Genomic DNA, 22,702 nt, shown 5'->3' with positions numbered 1-22,702 from the left:
ACCGCCACTGGGAATACGTGCAAGTTCCAACCTCGGTACTGTCATTCTCTGGTCCACATACCTCAAACACTTGTGTTTCGTTCGATTTCCACCGAGCCACGATTACGTACACAGCGCTTAAATTACACAGGAAAATCGCAGGAAATGCGCCTGATAATTCCATTTTTGTACACTTTTCTCATTGTAATACTAGCATATGAAAAGAAGCGTTTCGTGTATTATAGTTGTGAGGTGGTTTATTAGACGTGTTGGGTTATTAAAGAGGCGAGTGATAAAATTGTAATAGTCAGTGTATATTAAAATATACGCTCAATGTTACTGTTCAACACTATTCGACTGTATGACTCGCTATGATAACTCGCTATAATGATTGTTCTAGAGAGCACGTTCGTCTATTTGTATCGACTGGTGGTATTATAAAAAGCTGCAATGTAATTCCGGTTGACGATTACAAATAACAGCGATAATATTTTGTCCGGAGTTCGTTTACCTTTGAATCTAACAAGCTAAAACAACGTTGACACTCAAAGGCATAACAATATGAGTCTCTCCCGATTCGAATCTTCCATTGAATCATGTACCGCTACAGTTGGAAAAGGAAACAATGTATGAAAACCAAAAAAAAAGAAGATAATAAATTCAGAAGATTTGCATTAAAAAACCAAGAATATTAAAGAACACAAAAATGCCAACGAAAAAGAAACGAAGAGTATCTTCTTCGTTTTAAAATTACTGCCTTGTAAGAAAAAGCAGAAATGTGATGTACTTTGTCTATGGTCTTCGCATCTATCGTGGATAAACTTGATATTTTAAAATATTTAAAAAAAAGGTATGGTTCTTTATTACAATGGTGGAAAGCACGGCGTGTGATGGAGGCTTCCATGAAAATCCGTTTAACCCAAATGAGTTTACGACGTAGAGAAATAAGGAGCGAGGGTTTCGTGACGGCGGAATCGTTAGATCACCACGAGGCTAACCTAATTTCGGCCTTTTAAAGGCTGCAGACGATTTGCATAAACGTTCAGACGCGGTTGAAGTTTCCGCGTGAAAGAAAATCGCGATCGATTATCCGAGCCGGGTCGTATATATAACTTTACGCCAAAGGGGAATGAAAGAAAATTAGTTTCACGTGAAAAAAGGAGAAAATAAGAATCGTAAGTTTTAGACTTCGCGCTACTAAGTTCTTTAGAATTCGTGTCTCTCGTTAACAAATTTCCAATTATATTTCTTAATCACAGTTTCGGTAAACGAACGTTTCTAACCGATTCTACTGCGAGATATCCGTATACATTCTCAGATAAATATACTTTGCGATCTCCTTAATCGAATCAAAAGAAATTCAATTGAATGTTTGAGGAACGAGCACGGTTAACGTCAAAAGCAACACGGCTGCGTTTTCTCGCAATCTTTACCAGAAGCAGGAAAAAGAGTTGGAAAAATACTCGAGGTGCTTCTGCTTGAGCTGTCTTCCTTTTCTTCGCTGATTCGTTCGTCTTCGTGAAACGTTTGAACAGAAACCTCTCGAGAGTCCGAAGTTCGGAATCGGATTCGCGGAAAAAGCTTGCCGCGCGATTTTCATTCTTCTACCCTTTCCGGCCAGCGGTTTCCGAAGGCAAACTACTGTCGGCGACGGAGATCAGAGGGCTTCGCAAGATAGATAAAGTTGTGTGATCAAGAAGTAGTTGTTGTTAACACGCAAACATCCCTTTAACTCGATCCGAGCAAAGAATCGGCTGCTTTCGTGGATTTTCCTTTTTTCGATGAAACTTCTCTGTTAACTTTGGCCGGGGCCTGAGTAAAAACGCGAGCTAGCTAGCTTTCTGAAGCCACGTTTCAAAAATAACAACCGAGAATCTTGTTTAAATTGAATTTTCTACAAAATCTTTCTGAGTAATTAGCACTTGATTAACGAGAATTTAACACGTTATTACTGTAGTATTTATTTTTGTACCAGGAAAGCCTAGAACAATATACATAGATCACTCGCTGATGATAAGAGATAACGAGAGAAAGTTAAGAGAACCGTATTAAAAAGTTAGCACGCCGCGATATTTCCTCGAACGGCGTTCCATTCATTTTTATAGCTGGAATATCCGCTCGCCATTGTTAAGAATTGATTCGCAATATTGATTAAATAGTCGGTAAAATTTGATAAATAGGGTAATACATGTTTAATACCGAGAATGAAGCGGAAATATAAATGCATACACAATGCTTAATAAAATATGCAACGCGTTATCCATATGTTGCCGGACATATCCGATTAATCGCTATGAAATCTGCTAAATTTATGAGACAAACGTTTATTAATGAAACGTTCGATGTCAAAATTGGTAAACCAACAAATAAAAGACGGGCGAGCAATGTTTTCAGAGAGAAACATTTCCAATGATTTATTTATCTGTGTCGTGAAATATTTCGAAATTGCCATTGTAACAAGGCTATCTCGTATACGGCTAATTTCGATTATCGAGTTTATATCGATAAAGTTTGGAACAAATCCGAAAATGTGTATAGAAACTACAGAGTATCTAGTCCGTGTATATCCATATTTCACAGAGATCACGAATGTTATGTTCCTAACATATTTGCACCAAACAATGTAACTTCTATATAGATTTTCAGATTTACAGATTTGGCCAATGTAATCAGAAAGAGTCGTGTCTTTTCTACTAGAGAACAAAATTTTAATAATCGATGGATTCCGGCCTTCTTCTTCGTACGAGGAACAGTATTTGTCCAAAAGCTTAGTATCGAAATATATGGATAGAAATTTGACATAGAATACGCGTGTCTATTGTCAAAAATGCTGCCAACTTTCCAAACAACCTAACGTTTGAACGCTGACCATAGCAAACTTATGCGTCTATTGTACGCGTTTCATAAAACATTTTGAAATGGCTCTTTCAACCCTAGAAAAGATAATAAAAAAAATGTAAAAGAGAGAAAGAGTATCCAAAAAAGTTATTAGCTCGCAAATACAGGAACAAAAGGAACTATAAAAAAAAGTAGTTCGTTGATACGCGGTAGAATAGAAATAAAAGAGACGGACGATATGAGAACGACACAATACACGTGCAGTAGTCGGGTTCTCTGCGAGTCAACTACAGGCACCGAAGAAATTAATCGAATCCTGCGGAAACATTAACCTAAGGAGGCAGGAGCGAGATGGCGAGGGGAGCGAGCAATGCTTTCGAGGCGGATCCCGCAAAGCAGGCCTCCGCGTCTCCCGCAGTTTTAATGAAAACTGTCTGGGATTAATTAATTTGCGATAAAAGAGAAGAAGCCTCCCCCGTGATGAAGTGCGCTTTATACAACGGTGCGGCGTAGCCCAGAACTCGTAACGACCATTTATTGTTCAAGTTGGAAAATCCTTAATGGTTGGCGCAATTAGCGATACCGATGGTGCGTGACACTTACACGTGGCGAAAGTCAGCCTTCGGTAGGCTGGTTAAAGCTCGAAAAAAAAAAAAAGAAAAAAATAGTGACCGATGATCGATTTAACTAGGCTTGTCCTAGTCTCTACTCGTCAAGCGGACTAGCCAGCGTCCAACGATACACGCGCGTGCAGGCTTAACGGTAACAATTGATGTCGATGGGATCGATCGATCGATGGATCGCCGGCACGATAATTACGGAGATTGGGCGCGATGAAAATAGCAGCAGAAAATAGTCGACTGCCAGAGAACAATGCTCGTTTCATTCTCAGCCTCTGATGTTTGCAGCTGGTCGACTCGATAGCTTGGCCATGAATTATTCGCAATTTTTTAGTGGTACAACTTGGCCGTCGATAACGTATCGCCCACTCGACCGGTGAGCGATACAGCAGTTAATATTCCGTTACCGTTCCCTTTTCTCGATCGAGTTAAATTGCTGAACATTACTCTTCAACTTGATCAGCCAACGGCTCGTAAAGTACAATAAAACTTTTCAATTTCTAAGTTGCAGCGGATATGCGTGAACTGGTACGCGTAATTCTGAAAAAAGAAGGGTGAATTTGAATTATGCGCAGATATAAATACAGCGCGTGGCTCGGCTCAATAAACTTCTTTTCTTTATAGTTACATTTTTCTTGTTTGCATATTAAATAACGCACGACTTGACCAGGCGCTAATCTCCGCTTACACCGGTAGAATTCTTAATGATCGTGTGTCGGCTTCTGTCGGTGGAATTGCACGTATTTCGAGCATGAGGGTCGCGCGACTCTAAAGCGTTATTTATGCGAGTGGTAAAAAGCTAGGCGGGAGCGAATCACCAACGAGAATCTTTCCAATTAAAAGTACCTTTAAGTTGGAACTTTGAATTGCGAGAGCTTTCGCCTCGTTGCGATAACGAAGAATTCATTCATCACGAAAATAGAAGAATTTTTATCGAGGTAAGTCGTGCTTTGCATCCCTCCAAGTTTCAATTCAATGGGATTTTCGACTCGTGCGAACTTCCTCTTATTTCAGCCCTTGAAATTGTTCCTTCTTCTACGAGTTCTCGTTGAAGTTTCACTTGAACGCGACATTGATCGCGTCAGGATCTTACCGATAAAAACTTCTGTCGACGCTACTTCCGGCAGGGCTACTTTAAAAGTAAACAAAATGTACACGCTACCCTCTTATTCCATGTTCCAAGTTTGCCACAAGAGTCGCAATCGCGTAAGCGATATTTTTATCCTCGCAAAAAATTGAGAACGTAGAAGTCCTTGAACACTTGTCCTTTTTGATCAGGATATGATTCGACTATGAGTTTATGCAAGGCAAGATTTCCGATTATTTTATTCTTTATGATTATTTTATTTTTTATTTTACGATTAAATCGAGTTTCACAACTTCGTATGCAATTAGGAAATTATCGTTCGTAATTGTCGAAACTCGTGGAATTATTTCTAACCAGAATTCGTATCATGGATATTGCACAGTTAACACGGTTTAATATTCTCCTTAAAATTCGAAGTAGCAAGTTTGCATTTCTTTCGCAATACGTGTAAACCTGGAATTGCGTTCTCACGAGATAAAGAGGAATATAGAGCGCGGTAACTTGCCCGCAAAAGGTGGAAAAGTAACGAGTTCAAATACATTTCGAATATGCAAACTGCAACCGCGAAACAATGGCTGCGTAAGCTTTGAATTCGGGAAACCGGGGGCTCATAACAGGAAGCAAACTCGAGGTTAGAGTCTTCGGGTCGCTAGACCAGCCGGAACCGCACATTCTGAATGCAAAACACCCTCCACCTCCTTCTACTCGCTCTGAATAGATCCGCATTCTTATTCTCTGTTTCGTTTAACAGCGATCGTAAACTGTGCATTCTCATTCTGAATATTCCCAGGTTTGTTCGCTGGGTGTTTGCGGATTAGCCGTATATGCACTTTGTAACTAAAAATTAATACGTATTAATAATAAAATAACTAGAAACCTGACTAACTAGTAAAGAGAATAAACGTTCGTTATAAATATGCAAATAGGCACGCTCCGGCTCGATACGAACGATGAAAAATGCTCTCGACAAAAACGTTATTGTTTCAGGTTTATTGTATCATTGAGAAGGGAATATTATGCAAATGATCCTTTTGTGCAAGGAAGTGTTATGATATTCTTTAAATCGTAGCTGGATCGTTCATGATCACGATATTTTATGCGAGTCAAACCTCGTATTTTTCTAGGAACGTTTGCAGCCAGCTTTGTCAGGCTGTGAATACGACGAACAAAAGATCGGACTACACCCAGAGATTTATGAGATTCGCGTAACGGTGACAGTTACAAAAATAATTCCCGAGACAGAGCGAAATACGGCCCGTTCGTGTGTCCGTGACAGATTCGAGCTCCGTGCAAATATTGACCGTATTCGTGTAACGTTCGACTTTTTCGCTTAACTTTTTACTCGTACCCACGTACAGTATCAAAAATAGTTCACGCAGACCAGCCGCTAGTTTCCGATGTTAGAGGAATTACGATTTAAATGAAACGAGTTTTTGGATCGACTTAACAAATCGCCATCCGGCTAGAACTGGAAGCTGCACCGAAACGGATAAATATTTTCGTATGAGGAACAATTGGAAACGGGCAGAGGGCAGCGACGGAAACTATAAAGCAATGGCTACTAATTTAATACAGACACGGCAGAGTAGAACCGCGATAGCACGACACTGAGGCGGAACAGTAAAGTGGCTCTGGAGGCTCGTAATGGCTATGCAAACTATACCTACAGTTTACAAGGGGAAATTTAATTCCAGCCGACGGCTTACCAAGATGCTATAGCATCCTTTATTAATCCAACCTTGCAATTCATACCTCGTGAATAATTAGCCGTTGTTTTGTTAATCGTTCCGCGCTGATGGCGTTCTCTTGCTGAATTACGACCGTCAAACTTTTCTAAACTTGATCAATGTACGCGGTAAAAGCACCTAACGTGGCATACTCGAGACGTTGTTTCGTCGTATGCTTGTTGAGATTCAAATTTATCTCTTTCATAGACTAAAAGATCGAAAATATCTGAAACCATGACATTACAGTGACATGAAATATCTGATACAGCAAGTAATCTTGAGGATGAAAAAACAATTATTCGAATGTTTTATCTTTTGATTACATCGTCAAAGAGTTAATTTCATACTTGTCACGATAACGCACGACGATGAATCCGTAAAGCTAATCGAATCTAAAATCAGTCTTTCGTCAATTTTCTCGAACTTTCGCATGATCGCGCAACCCTTTTCGAAGCCTTTGCGAAATAATGAAACGTTGAATCGTCTTCGATGCGAAATCGGTCCTTGCAATTAAATTAGAACTCGGGAAGAATTTTAAAAGGAGTTCAAACACGAACTGATCTTTCGATAATAATTCGAATAATCGCTCCCTGTCCGACTTGTTAAAATTCCTTGGTATCATTTGCCACCGTCGATGAGTTCTTTAATTGCGCGCCGAATGACATTCAATTGTGAGAAGACGAGCACGAATCGTTCGAGTTTCACATCTGAAGCAATAAAACGGTTAATAAAGCTAGCGCATACCGGTTATCCATTATTTTACAGCGCTCCAGATTCGGTAGGGGATTCGAAAGAGTGCTGGCGCAGGCTGGTCGGATTATATAACCCCATAAACCCTTTGTAGAGGGTTACCAGAACGCCAGCTGGGTAATCAAAGTCTAATACGAACCAGCCATATATCATACCAGGGATTATTTCGAGTGAGGCATCGGAGATGATGTTAGGATCAATATAGATCCTTACGAAAGTCGAACACGAGCTTCGTTTTAAACTTATTAAAATAGAACTTGCTGTCCTATATCAATGTCATAATTGAATTCAGCGGAATAACGTGATATATACGAGAGAAGCAAAGTTCGTCAAGAACGTCAAGTACACGGTCGCTTCTCCAGCTACGTATCGGCTATCCGTTTTTGTCGCGTAAAGGATCTAGGCCAAACGAAGTGGCTCAAGACATCGCCAAAGGTAAAACCACCGTACGATCAGAGTAAGCGCTTTAATCCGCCAAGTATTCTCCAACGTCTCACGAGAACGTCGGCGGGTTGGCAGACGCAGCGAGGTTTCACTAATATTAACTAATTAGTTGGCCAGTGCGAGAAGAATTTTCCAACTGGGCTGAGAGAATTTTTTCTCGCGCCGACTTTCGGGAGTTTGGTTTCATAGCACTCGTAAATCTCGCGACCGTGGCCCGCATATAAATTAAAGACATGCAGTGCGTATCGCTACGAGCCGCCGCTGTGGCTCTTCGCAATTTGCATTTCCATGTCATACCTGGAAACATATGGCGCCGATAACGCTTCTTACATCCACACTGATAACTTATTCGTTGAAATCACATCTATCATAAAAATCGACGGTAAACGCATTCAGGAATGTCAAGAATCTAATGGGAACGTTAACGATAACCCAGTTAAAGAAAATGTAGCGAGCAAAAGTTTTAGAAAATACAGTTGGTTGTAACAACAGAATAAAGCACTTGGAGATGGATTTGAGATTGCAAGAGTTAATGATTTTTTGGTGTGCGCTTGACAGATGCCCGGGCTAGATAGACATCAGATGCGGTTAACGATGATTTCGCAGATCTACTTGGAAGATTGGATTAATTTTCGCTCGATGTGTTTGACGATTTTCAGCTATTCTTTAAGTTAGATTTGCCTCTGATAATTCGGGAAAGTTTTTGATCATTTTCGGAGAATCTTAAAAACGGGCTCGCAAATTGCAAGATTTTCTCGAAGAAGAGACTGTTGTTGTTTACTCGACGTTTTTAATTCTAACCCTTAAAAATATTACCCAAATGTTTTAAACAAAGTAATCGCCATGATGCGTGTCCTGGTTTCTCTATCATTTAACACGCTTTGTACGTGCCGGTTAATTTTTCGATGCGTCGTTAATTTGAACGATGAATCCAATAACAGCGAGCGCGGAGATCAGAAGACAGACGGTAATAACTCTAATTAATCGTTTTTAATTGAATAATAACGCAGGTCGCTTTGAGATCAATAACGCATCACGGGATATTTAAATTTTCACGCGAATGAAGCGTACCGGATGAAAATCGACTCATGTCAAAGAATATCTCAAAACTCGTTTATTCGTTGTCCGATGTACAAGCGTGCATCGTTTAATTTCAGAGAATAAATTAAATTTTTGTCAGGTTTCGAAAATCCAACAGCTCAAAACGATGAAAGCTACTTGTGAAATTGATCGATTGCTCGGCTAAATGTTCGAGTCCTTAATCACGGTGTTGATCTTAATAGAAGTTACACGATAAGAGTCGAGCCGCTTTTAGTACCACGATTAATTAATAAATCCCGTCAAGGTTAACGATGATTGAATCTACCTTTCATCGAGCCTTCTTGCGCTCCTCGCACGTAACCGTGATTTGCATTTTCTGGAATAGCTCTCTTACTCCTGGAGCAAGAATTCTAAACTAAGAACATCAGCCCTATAAATCTGGAAAATAATTTCAAGAAGAAATTTATCGAAATCGCACGGAAAAATTTCATTTGGTTCGGTCCTTCGCTATTTTTGCTATCTTTAGAAATAAAAATATTTTTCTTTCCGCAGCCGTGATTCAAGATTGAAAAAGCAACGAAAAATTGAAAATGTTAATCCTGGATTTTGCGTGAGTTTAAAGGGAAAAGGCGAGGCAAGAATTTGACAGATGAATAAAATGGAAAAATATTTTTTTTGTCTAAAATGCGGGATTAGTAGCACCGTTGAAATGTAGCGATCGATAACGCGTCTGCGGGTTTAAATTAACCTGTATACGAGCATCAAGCATCCGCATTTTTACCCGCGTCTCGTTAACGAGATCAAAGGGATACGGTACGATAATGATTTTCGTAATTTTCATTCACGAACGAACCAGAGAACGAGTCTATCCTCCACGAAAACCCGGATTATTATCGAATGGGGTGTTAGATTTTTCTAGTGAATCCAAATTTTAATGGAAAAATGTAAACGTTCAACTGAAATGTCCGTTTAACGTTGAATATTGAAAAATGTTTTAATCGTTATATATTCCGCTGCTACGTTCACATGACTGTCTAGAAAATCTTAATCAAATCCAAAACGTATATTACCAAAGACAGACTAAAAAATGAGTTTTAACAAAACCAAAGCTTAAATTAACTTAGCAATTTTTATTCTTAGTAGTTATAATGTAAAATCTAATAATAAATTAATTTCCACGAAAACTTCATTTAAATTAATATAGATCCAAATTTATTTCACAGTTTCCTTAAATTCCATAAATCGATTGGTTTAAGTATAAGAAAAAAAACGACAAAGATCATTGCAAAAATACAGCGGCAGATTCTAAGGACTCTCGTCTCGATATTTTTATTCGACCTATCATCACGCGCAAGCTCGATGAAAACACGTTATCGCGGCAGAAATCGGACGATTTCCGGTTCGGTGCTTACGTCGCTCGTATATAAAAGACTCGAGCCGGATGTTTCACGGATGTTTTTTCATGCGGAACGGAAGGGTGGTCGTGAGCCGAGGTCTCGACTTCGCCTGGATGTAGTTTTTCCCCTCGTTCCTCCTTCTTTTTTTTTTTTTTTGTTTTTTGTGAAAGAGGCCTTCCCCCGTGAAGTTGAAGAGGAGATCGTTTGCTGCGGAGATAAGCAACGTGCAAGGAAACAACCACGCTCACGATAGACGTCCGAGCATCGTGCGTTTATCGCGACCTAAATCTGAAATGAAACCGGATGCTAGGAAACACAGACCGGCCATTTTTTTCGTTAGTAACGCTCGCCATTGCGAAGACACCGACGGAACAAGAATAACCCACGCGACCACCTGATCTCGCCTGTTGATAGAAACAGATCCTCTGCTCGTGGCAGGCTGCGACGGACTACCCGCAGCCAGCTTGAAATCATACTGAAACGGTTGAAAGGCTGTGCATTTAGGGACGCTCTTTCAGGATTGTTTGAAAGCTTGAAAAGGATTTCTGGCGAAGAATATCTCAGCTATGAAGGCAATGCAGTGTTTATAATTTCGTGCCTCTGTTTTATACGCCCTCTCACGACAAGTCGAATTTACACTGGACTTCTTGAAATTCTTGACAGATACCTACAGTTTTTTTTCTTTTAATGGTGCATAGATCATGAAGCAGTTCTTAATTCTCGTGATAATATCCGAAATTTTCGACGTTGTTCGAGATCGTTACGCTGAGTTCTCGGAAATTTTACGACAACCGATCAAGCGGCAAGTGTTAGTGCTATAAAACAAAATATTTTGAATGAGAGTGTAAAAAGGAATTCCTATTGACATAAAGATAACTGGAAAATCACGTTCTTGGCGTTAAATTTTAATCTCCATAGCTCGTATCACGCTCATAAAGCAGAAGAAAGTATTAGGTTGTCCGAAAAGTGCCTTTCTTTTGCAACAACGCATCTTTATACAAACATGAAACCTAATCTGTCGAACGCTGTGATCTTTATTTTCAAAGAACAAAATGGATCATACGTAATTCGATAAAATAATATAAAACGAAAAATGTTGTGCATCCATTATTTCCTTATAAAACGAAAGGAATTTTTCGGATGACCTAATACATAGTTAACAGCCCACTCCATTTTCAATGATTCCGATAGATCGTTCTTAATCATATGTTATCAAAACACATTTGCGGAATTCAAGTGGAATTTTGAAAATTTCGCCATGCGAATTCATAAAATTGGAACGTTTTTTGGCAAACCATGGGAAAGCACGGGCAGCAGTATGCCATAAGGATTCCGAATCTTATTCAGAGGAAAAGTTCGTGAGCAGAGACGATGCGAACTTCTAATGAGCGTGAATTTTTCGACCACAACGCCGGGTGACGTGTCATTAGCGTTAAACGAGCGCAAATAAAAAGAGGGCACCGTATTTCTCGGACGAATTTAGCATAGAGAACGAAGAGGTTGAACGTTACGAGACTTGGACGCGCGTTAAGCAGAAGCAACCTTGCTATACCGAGTAATTAACATGTGCGAATTGAAACATACTGTTCAACACACGACGGAAGGAAGAAATTCTATGAAAAAAAGAACATTTTCCTTGCGTCTCATTTAACCGCTCGCCCGAAATTTTCTTCGGCGGTATTCGCCACTTTTACCCACGCGTGCCAGGTATAAAAGTTTAAATTACAAATCGTCCGGTGGAAGTTTTAATTAAAACGCGCTTAAATTGCGCTCGCATGAAATAAATTTTTGTGCTTTAATCCGACACTGACCACGTTCACATTATAAATTAGTCCGTGCTCGCAAAACAATTGCAATATAATCGCGTTAATTATTCGGCTCTCGGTCGCTCTTTGCTAGTCGCAGAATTCAATATTTCTCGGCTTGACGGTGTACGAGTTTTATGATAACCCGTTCATTCCACCTGCATCTCTCTCCTGTTCTTAACTTTATCGCGCCTGCAATATTCCTTTTTCTTCCACTGACGTAGAAGAAAGAAAAGACCTTCGACAATTTCGACGCAGTTGCTCGTGGAACTTTCAAATGTTCGCTTCTTTTCCGAATCAATGAATACAGATTGAGCTTCCGCTGTGTAAATAACTTCATAGACGTTAGACTTCATAGAGGGAAGAGGTAATTTCTGCCAGAGTGTATCAAAGATACGTCTGGTCGAAATCGAATCACGAACGGGCAAAGGATTCCAACGAAGGCCATCCTGTTTCGAAAATCCCTTTCAATCTAACCGGGAATCTCGGATACCGAGAATCCCTTCGTCGTGAAACAATCCTGTTCGCTTCTAACGACGATCCTTCGCCGTCGGGGATATTTCTTTTCCCGCGAGTAAAGTCCTTCCCATTATACCGAAACGTTCCTATTGGATCGTCAACTGCTGAAGGAAAAGCTGGCAAACACGGGAATTATCGAATTATAACGACGAAGGTATAAAAAGGATGGATAACGAGGCAGGCTGAACTATCGGAATCTCTCAGCCAGAAAAAAGCGACGGTTAATTGGATTGTGCACCTCGTCGATACTTGATCCCTCGAAACGACTGATCGCCGCTAGAATCGATAAAACGTAGCTTCGTGTTTTGCGAAATACGACTGTTCCCTTTAAAAGCGCTTCTATTGGGAGTTACGCGGAGAAGCGTAATTTCACGAAATTACAAGTTAACTCGCAGAGAAAGATGCATCGAACCTCGTTTTACGTTATTTTCCACTATATGAACTTCGGTTATAAGAATTATTACGTCCGTGAGTTCGATTAATGGAGTTTTACTGTACTTACAACAATCTCCTCATTAAATTCTTCTTTACATCGGCCAACAATGCAATCCCTATATAAACAAGTGTTGAATACAGTTTCATCAGACTTCGTCACGAGGTTTCTCGAACGGCTGCAGAAAAGATTATTTCTAACATCGGAGTGGTCAATGGGAAAGCGGCCGGAACCTTAGAAATTTACTGGACAAGGATTCGACGTCGTCGGACTTAGGAAGTTTCGATGGATAGCTGCAGTACCCTGGTTCCCCTGTTGCACTGTAAAATCGCGTCGGAGTGTACGTAATCCATCGAGATTGCGGGTCCGTCTCGGATTTACGAGAGAAGGAACGCGGCAGAGAGAGATGGAAGAAAGATGAGATACTGGTTCCACACTGTGTGGCGTTTCTGCTTTTACAAGCAGATTGGATCCGATCCTTCCAGGATTTCACGCCTGCCTAGTCAGGATCGCGAGACGCTACTAGTCCTGTTTCTTAAGCCCGAGCTTTCACTCCCGGTTACGAACACCTTCCGGGGAAAGTTGAGAAAATTTCCGTCGATCGTAAAGAAGACGAATACATCCTGATCAGGAGTGAATGCGGATCGCAAAGATGCCGCTCGAGAAGAAAACTTGCTGAAACCTTTTTTCTAGATGCTGCATCTAATACCAGTTCGTCTTTCGAGAGGTTTGGCGAAGAAGCAAACGAAATGAACGCGTGGTTCCTCGTGAAGTTCCATTCTATCGACTTATTTCGCCGAGAGCTAACATCTTTTCCGTGATTAGAATCGGGCAGCAAACATGTTGATGCGAAAATCTGCAGGTAGATGGAGAAGCAAGAAATAGAAAGATCTGTGTGTATATTCCTCGCACATAGATCAACAGCCTCTGTTCAGCCATAAATAACTTGGCTGGAAATATAGATGTTTTTCACGGATTTATAATAGCATTCAGAATCTCCATTTCATTGTCAGTTATACGAAACTGTATTTCCAGACGATATCGTGTTATAGTCATTCAAATTCATTGTTATTCGTTACTCATTGAAATTCATCTGCATCAAGGAAACATATTGTAGTAATACAAAGTATAAAAGATTATTACCTTTATTACTTTATATTATTCCATTTTTACATATTTGATATCATTGATTGATTGATTTTATACGATCTACATGTGGTAGAATCAACGAGACCTCCTTCGATTCGTTCGTTCAGTTATTAAAAATAATTAAAATAACTTGGAAGAATCGTGCTGGAATACTCGCTAATTTTATTACTTATAGCACGTCCGCCATGACGCGGTATGAGAGTTGAATCCCCAATGAAATTAAGCATTCATTCGACCGAGCTACAAGTTGCAGCCCCGCTGTGTTACGGTTTCCATGGTATCTATCAAATTCCGTTAAACTATTTCAAAAGCATCTTCTGAGAGATCATCGGCCTCGTAAATCGACCATACCATTCAGTGGGATTATTTAAGACTTGTATCAAACACAGATAGCAGGAATTACGAATGTGTATGTTCTTAATGTGTCGGAAAATAGGAACCGCTATTGGCGATAGTATGTACATGTATTTGGCATCGGTTCTCAAGGTAGCCACGTTAGAGACATTGTGCACGGAGAAATCGGATATAGTGTAAATCAGGATCCTCGATCCTAACGCTGATATTCCTACAACTTCTTCCAATCCTTGCGTGTATCGGTGTTATTCAAACTTCATCCCTGAAAGCCGTGATCATTCACCAGAAACCTGATCAATACGAATTCTCACTATTCCGTGTATTTTTCTATTACTATTTTTTATTTACATCATCTCCTATTTTTTGAAATATTATTTTACTACACTTACTATCTTTTTACTAACAGATTCAATCTAAAAAGCATTTTTAAATATTCAAATGTTCGTAATCCATTTTCCGATTTCCTGTTTACTAAACCATACATTGCGAATATTTGCTTTATATTTATGATCTCTATCTAACATTTCTCCTACACGTTATTTTTATCCCATATCTGTAGCACGCTGCTATCGTATATTATATTTTTAACGCATTCTTTCGTATTTTTTATTTTGGTATACAATCATAGAATTTTCAACGAAACGCGTATAAAGTTTCCAAACTTTCTACAAATTTAACACGCTACCAGCTTCATATTTGCAATATATTTCTTCTGCGTGCATCTACAGCTCCTGTAACAGGTGTTCATGGTCCCATATTATTCTACTATTAAATCGTGTAGAACCTGTGTCGAGTATTGGCGAGGACAGTCATTATTCAAAGCGCATCACAGACAAGGATTGTTTTCAGCGTAACACGAGGAACACGCAGTATCAACGTGTCACAATCACAAGATCGGTTGTGCAACTATGTATATCATGACACGATTATTGTGTTACCCGGTTTAACCTATCATCGTGTCCACTAAAAAGCAATATCTCAAAATTGAACATTCGTCGTGTACCACGATATAACGAAATTGAGAGACTGAGAAAACATGGAGTTGATCAGTTTGGCCTTATACGTCGATGTATTGACATTTCTTGATTGCGAACTTTAAATTTTCTTGTCAGAATACGATTAAACTTGTATCAATAAACGTAAGACAGAAGTTTCCATGAATATTTTATGGAACGAGAGATATCACAAGTCTGCTTACATTATTAATATATGCCCGAAGACACGTTGGAAAATCGATGGAGCTGGTTACTCAGCGTTCACCTGGCTGGAAGTTAAAGAAGCACTTCTCCAGACTTGAAAATTCCAAGCTCCATTGAACCAACTACGACGAAGTCATTGTCGATCACGATTTTCTCATGCTAACGTTCGAATCATTCTACTTTGACGAACAACAACGAACACGACTGTAATACCATTATTCAAAAACGAGAAATACAAAAATTATTCGAAATTGGACGAAAGCAACGAATATAAAGAGACGAGTAACTGGATGAAACAGTTGACTTGAAAGTTTCAATGGAAAATTCCATTATTCTGTAATTAGCGTAAAATATTCGCGCAAAGCATGTGAACCGAAAGTTATGCAATTTCCATTTTATACGATTCAGATTTGTATTTCATTCGTATTTGAAATAATGTTTGCACGAAGTGAATACTCAGTCGTAAACCGTGTTCTTGCATAACGTTGAAACCTAGAAAAAGTAGGATATATGTTAAGATAAAAGGAAAAAATTACACGGGTTGCTTTTTCTACGTTTGAATGTCTTTTCTGTAGGGAAATTAACGAACGGCTGGCAGCGACATAAAATTGCATGCGCACGACGTCGATAAAATCGAACTTTCTTCCGAGAACGACGTTGTTGCAATTTGCAATATACCAACCTACTTCGTCTACTAATTGCCTTTAAAATTCTCTAATTATCGGTAATAAAATCTTTTCCACGTCGAAGATTCTTTGCTCGTCTCCGGCATACTAATTCTGTAGCAGGAGCCTTTTTATAAGATCAACGATGTTAAACGTTCTTTGAAGACATCGGCTACTTTTCTTTTCTTGTCGAGTTACATCCTGTTCTTGGTGGTCGATACAAGGTTGAAAGTTCACAAAACAGGATATTAGCTGCTCGTTTTACGCCACGAAACAATCGAGCAGAAAGGAAAAAAAGAGAACATTAACGAAGAATGAGATATACGTGGTTTAATGTTTGAAAAAGCTATATTACTTCTTCCGTGGCAAACTTTAAGAGCCATAATCCTTCGAACAACATAAATAAAAGCCTACGTCTGACTAATGACGGTTTTACTACTAGCAGCTCTAGCAAGATTTTGCGTGTCTCGGCAAGTTTTTTCCGAAACGGGAAGAAAAGAAAGGGGTGATATCGAACCGAAGGAGTCGTAACTCGACGATAAAACACGACGAGGATGCTCCAAACTTTTTGTTTTCCGAAGAAAATACGGGATCGATCGAGAACTCCGCGCCGTAAAGTACGAATCATTTCTTCGAATGCTGATAAATGCTTCTCCCGGCGACAGTTTTAATTCGCCTTTTCCCAAGTTCCGGTCTCCCTAAGGGGAGTGATTTTTTTATTTATCCTTAGCTAACGACGTTCGCCATGACGAAGCGGACTCGAGAGGAATCAAGAAACTGTTCTCGTCTTCGCGCGCGTTGCACTTGGAACAATTAATTTAACGTTCTTTTCCTTTCTGCCACAACCACTAGCTTTTTTCATCTTCTCCAAAGGGAACAAAAAATTTTTCAATTAACAGTATTAATCTACGCTAAATGTAATTTCCTAAGTAAATTCTGTCGTTAACGTGGAACGTGCGCGTACGGTATAGCTCTGAAAAATTCTTACGTAGCACTATCGTTTTTTCGGTTTAAATTATTCATACAAGAATTCCTCTTTCCTTGAAATCGACGTTCCCTTTCCTTTTCAATTATCTCGCGAATTACCTATCGGGTTGTTAATTTTTCAAGAAACACAGAACCAACGGTTACTCGCTTTCTCTCGTTTCATCTCGGATCGACTTCGAACCTGTTACAGAGTTCACAGCAGAGCCCAAGAAAGATCGCCTTTCCAATAGACTATCTTCTCTCTTCTGGTATCCCTCTCTTCTTATTAAGCAGAATACACAAATTTTTTTCCCGTGCGGTAAAGAGATTCGCGTATGTACTTGGTGCCTGCGTCGGCCCTTTGAAGAATCCCGAGTAGCTTTTCCATGAATGCCGCGACCGGCACGGATGGCTAACGAAAGGAATATTTTCTATAATTCCGCGCGGCGTTTCCTCCCGATGGAATTCGCCGCGTCTGACGAGTGCCTCGTGTTCTAAGAGTATCAAAGGCACCTGTTCCCCGACCTCAAAGACCGTATAGCAATGCTCCTTCTCAATTTCCAACGCTACTCGAGATCTCCGTTTAGTCCTTGAACTTGTTTCAAACCCGTTAATCCTTTCGAACGCGTAGAATGTATTTTCCAAGTTCAGTCGTTGTTGATTTTCCTCTTATTTCGAGCCATAATATAATATCTCCCTCACTTCAATTGTGTCACGAAATTAGAATCAACGTGTATGTCGTTTCCACGATAATTAACATATTATTGGCAATATCTATGGTAGCATTTCTTTAAGCATCGAAACAAGACAATATTTCGCAACTTTCGTCGAATCATCGTGCTCCTAGAGATCTTTGACTCGATCCTAGAATAGCGTAGTTTGTGCCAGAACATGGAAATAGAAGGGAGAAATAACGCACGTTTACTTGTTAGAAATCTGCGTCACAAACGGCAGGTTCTCGACGATCGTCGTGTCTAGAGACTTCAACCTAATTATCGTACAGGCGGCGAGGTTGAAATTCCGGCAAGAAACCCTCGAAACTCGGCGGTACAAATTTTCATTGTCATCATTATAAATTCAGAGTCGTAATGTTCCGGCACAGTTTCGAGGATTTCGAGGAACTGCACCGGCAAAATGAATATGATTAGCTTTAATTTTATGCAAAGAGGTTAAAGAGGTTACAGCCCAAATCCCCACCTCCGATTTTTCTCCATCCTGGCCTATTCTCCTTCTTTCTATCTCTTCCTTTCTCTCTCTTTCATCTCCCAGTTCTCCCTGCCCTACCGTCGGAAAGTAAGGTTTAACTTTTAATAATCAGGCAGCTGGTATAAGCTGCTAGCTTCGTGTCGACGTTTGTGGAAGCTGCTTTTCGCCCGCGTTATAAGGAGTCGTTGCCCTAAGAGGATAATCATGTCCAGTGGCCTGGAAAGCGTTTTTCATCATGGCTTAGCGGCGTGTCTGTGATATTGGCTCGCGGCACCGTCAACGATGCGACGAATCTTTGAAATTTCGTTTCTGAAATTAGCATAACCGAGAGTTTTTATAACACGGCAGAGGCTAACGCTGCATTCATTACCGTAATTTTAGATTATAGCAATATTTTCGATCGTAAGAGAATCTAGCAGGTCAGTGTTACGACACAGAACGATTAATCACTTTGAGACGTGTCCAGGGCTCTTTGAGTTAATTGAGATCAGGATTGAGGGAAATAGGTGATGGATTATGACATCGATGATGTATCTTTATAATGCACGACAGATATTTGTACAAATGCATATTTTTATCAACAAGGGTAAAGAAATGGAACCAAGGCGAACATTTATTTCGTCCACTAAATATAATAAACAGTTGGACATTTTATACGTTTCTTAAGATTACGTGAATCTTGTCTATTTTCTATGAATTCGTAAATGCTTGCAGTCTGGTTATTAAAAGGAAAATGGTAGCTTGACGATATCAAGAATATCTAGGCGCAGTTCTACCAAAGTTCGTCCGAGTTCCGACGTCTCCATTGATATTTTACAACCACGATTCTCAATTAGAAAGAAAGTACCAAGACACGTGTCCCAAGGAACCAAAGTCCTGGAAAGGGAACCGCTCCCTTTTATTATTCCGTGACGTGTGCAGGAAAGCTGGCTCGGTCGTGCCGTGCCATTTGCATTCTCATTACCATCGTCGGTGCTATTTAAATAGGTGAACAACTGCAAGCCTCTCGGTGGCTTATTAGACGTGGCTCTTTGGTTCGTCCCGAAGTTGGCCGATTCGACGAGGAGTCGACTCCAGTGCAGCCGTGCTTTGTCGTTAAAGGACGAGTTTCGTTCGTTCATTTTCAACGAAAAGAAATGACCTGACAGCGGTAGAAAACGCGTGGAGCAATTAAACTTTTGCTTGGTACGCGTACGACGAAGTAATTTCGAGAGCGCCTAGAGATGCGCGGCTTTTTGCGGAAATTACAGGCACTGGAAAATTGAGTAACTGACAGAGTGTGAGGTGGCAAGGGGAAACAAGCGAAAGGGGAAATCGTTAATGTGACAAATGGGTGCTTCGGTGCCGACGTTAAGAACGATTATGGAACGACAAATTCTCAAATATTCCATTCACGCGCGATAACGGTCACACCTAGTCCTTCAATTCGAGGGTTGGAAGCTCGAAAAAACTAAAAGGCTCGGACAAGAGGCAGGGTTAATTGCGCTTCCTTTCGACAGCGGTAGACAGGAGGATGGCTGGAAGATGTCGCAGGAGGGTCGAAAGGATTCTGTGGTATCCCTTTTATATTCAACGCAGCGCGCTTCATTAGCGAACGCGGTTTCGTCCGTGCACCGCAACGATTTAATCCGAGCTTGCGCGCTCGCTGTCGCGCCGGAATTCAATTTTCTTGTGGTCTTAATGGACCAAAACGTTCCAGACCGCGAGTTCTACGATGGCTCGTTCCGCCAGCGCAACGACGAGAATCAATGTCCGTGATCCTGCCAGATTGGTCGAATCGTATGGATCCTGTCCAGATTACGGATCTTCTAACCCGCCACCGGCTTGTGAGGTTTGATCGTAAAGTAATCGAGAAGCTTGCACGCGGATGTCTGTGGTCGAACGTTCCACTATATACAATGAATCAACCCTATTCACCCGGGATGCGAATCCAAGTAAAAGAGGATTGAGAATTTCGTATAACCGATACTTCCCCGATCCACCTTATTGCTTCTCTCTCGTGCGACTACGATCGCTATAATCACCTTGAGTGGAAATTTTATGGATTAATTGAAATATTGCACGTTTGGACCGCTAGAGTCTATGGTTTTTAACTAAAATTATAATCGTCGTCTACATTTGTCCGACTATGTATCTGTAAATATTGCCCAAGGATTGTAAAATTATATTTCTTCCACTTATTATGTCTTCAGAATGTTGTGTTTTTGAAAGAGAAGAATTATCTTTTCCGTGGAAGAAGATAATTTTGATAATCGTTCATCAAGTGATACATTGTAACGATCTCGTGATAGAAATTCCTATACGCGGTTCGCTAACATCATCCTGATTACATAGGCGCTGTGAGTTATTTCGCGATACGGAATTCTAATAATCTATCGTTGCTGAAACTAGTTCACTGAGCACTGAGAAGTAACCGAGAAGTTTGCACGGCACTCGACGCACTCTGGATGCTGAAGTAGCAAAGATGAGCGGCGTGTATCGTGGGTAACGCTCTGGGATTCAACTGTACGGGATCAATAAGGGATAAAACAGTGGATAGTAAGAGGATCCAAGTAACAGAATATCAGGCAATTTCTATTTAAATATTCGAATCTAGTGACCTAACAAATGCAGAAGGATTTAGGATTTACGAAAACAATTTGTTGTATCGCTCAACCGACCGTTATTTGTGAGTGTCTACAAAATTGATAAAATATTTATTTAGATATATTTATGTCAATCGATCGCATGTAGTTTCGCTAATATATTCCGCACTCATGAATGTAAAGGATCTATCTCTGTACCCTAATTCTGATCTGTTTGGAACTTGCTCCTACAACACAAAGCCAATTCTGCTTTGCGAAACTCGAGTAATGGAAGCTCAAGTATACTTCGGCTCTTCGGGATTCGCAGCCGAAATAGAAATTACAATTTGTTCCGCGGTCGCAGATTTCTATTTGCCACGCTGTTTACCATCCTTCGTCGTTGATTTTCGCAGACGTTGCTTCATAGACAAAGCTCCTTCGTTTGAAGACAAATATATTTATTTTCATTTTTCAACATAAGCTAATAAAAGGCAATTAAAATCTGTCGTGTTCTTTCCAAATGCCTTTGCAAAATAATTGCTCTCGTTTCCTTCGAGAGGAGCATCTAGAAAAATGTTCGCTCTGCTCTGCCATCTGCACGTAGATCGATAAATTTAGTTGCAGGACAATGTTCGTAACAGCGAGATGAAGATTTACGAGTTTATGAAATACGACATATTAAAATTTACATTTTAAAAACCGTCAGTAGAAAACAGTCTCCGGAAAGACACAGTCGTGACAGTATTTCCTGTCAATATTTATCAACTTCTCTATTCACAAACTCATGCATAGGATTCTGAACAGATAGTAAATCTAGGTTAGATCCGCGGGTGGTCTACGGACGAATCCTTTTTCCACGATACAGCGATAAACGGCACAACGTAAGATGCGCACCACGGAAAGTATTCAATTTCATCTGGCATATTTCGACTTGGCGAATGCAGTTTGAAGATTAAGCGTCGCTGCGACGCTTAATTAAATGCGGCACGAGTGTCTCTCGCAATGCAGCTGTGCTTGGGTTCGCAGGGAAAGCCGGCGTCCTTTATTAAACCCTGCCATATTTCGGTCCTTCCCCATACGAGGCATTTTCCACGAGAAACTAGCTACGACGAGGCTCTCTCTTCGTATCACACTACCGCCACGACACCTGTACGCTTTTGAAAGCATTAACTGGCGAAACGAGGAAAACAGTAACACGATCATTACGATAGTCACGTGTGTAGAATCAGCGCACGTGCGTGCTACGTCTGTGATGCTCGTCGACGATACACCAACGGAATTCTGCTTAAATTGTAATCAATCTTCAGAGACTCAAAACGTCAACTACACGCGTGGCGATCAAAGAAATCCACGACAACGAAGCACGCGCTTTATGGAAACCTAGTTTGAAGCGGCTCGCCGAAGACAACGAGAAAGTTAAATAGTCCGCTTTCGAGATACTTTGGCCGGAAAATTTTTACTCGAAACTGGCTGATTGAGTTGAGGCTCAGGCTTAAACTTTAAATGCTCCAGAGGCAACGTTCTTCGGAGAAGTTGTGGATCTCTCTTTCTCTCTCTCTCTCTCTCTCTCTCTCTCTCTCTCTCTCTTCTTCAGTTACCTATTCCGCTCAGACATCTAGCAATTGGAAATTAATGGCCACCGATTTATCGCCGCTCAGGATCTCTCCTATCTCGCGAGAATACGAATTCGTAATTTCTAATGTCTACTAACAAGTCAGTTAGTCTATGAGGTCGTATAAACTTTACGAGATGCTATTCCAAGAAAGCGCACGCGAATAAAGGAGGAATATCGAATCCAGCTCTGTATTTCCTGCTTCAACTCCACGCAGGCACGAATTCCAAAGAAGCACTTATATCGAATTGCGAACGACGTGAAGCATTACGAGCACGAAAGACTCGCGAAAAATCATATTAATAAACAGCGCGTTGCTGCGAGTAATCAGGCTCGAGCTCGAGCCG

General features: G+C 40.4%; 1 protein-coding gene across 6 annotated transcripts in view; it reads left to right on the top strand.

The window, feature by feature from the left end:
* The window catches only part of LOC100740194 (protein artichoke), a 178,998-nt gene that overhangs the window by 145,997 nt on the left and 10,299 nt on the right, over window positions 1-22,702 (top strand). The window contains exons 1-2 of one of the 6 annotated variants that reach the window (XM_033323437.1): window positions 17,974-17,984; window positions 18,596-18,599. The exons of the other annotated variants lie outside the window; for them this stretch is intronic. The gene's annotated coding sequence lies outside the window, so the exon portion shown is untranslated. Of the gene's footprint in view, window positions 1-17,973; window positions 17,985-18,595; window positions 18,600-22,702 lie in introns of those variants that run through there. 6 annotated transcript variants of the gene reach the window in all.

The sequence above is a fragment of the Bombus impatiens genome, unplaced genomic scaffold (assembly GCF_000188095.3).
Source record: "Bombus impatiens unplaced genomic scaffold, BIMP_2.2 scf_1002, whole genome shotgun sequence".
Taxonomy (NCBI): Eukaryota; Metazoa; Arthropoda; class Insecta; order Hymenoptera; family Apidae; genus Bombus; species Bombus impatiens.
Note: the sequence above shows the minus strand (reverse complement) of the source record. Positions and strands in the feature narration are given on the sequence as shown.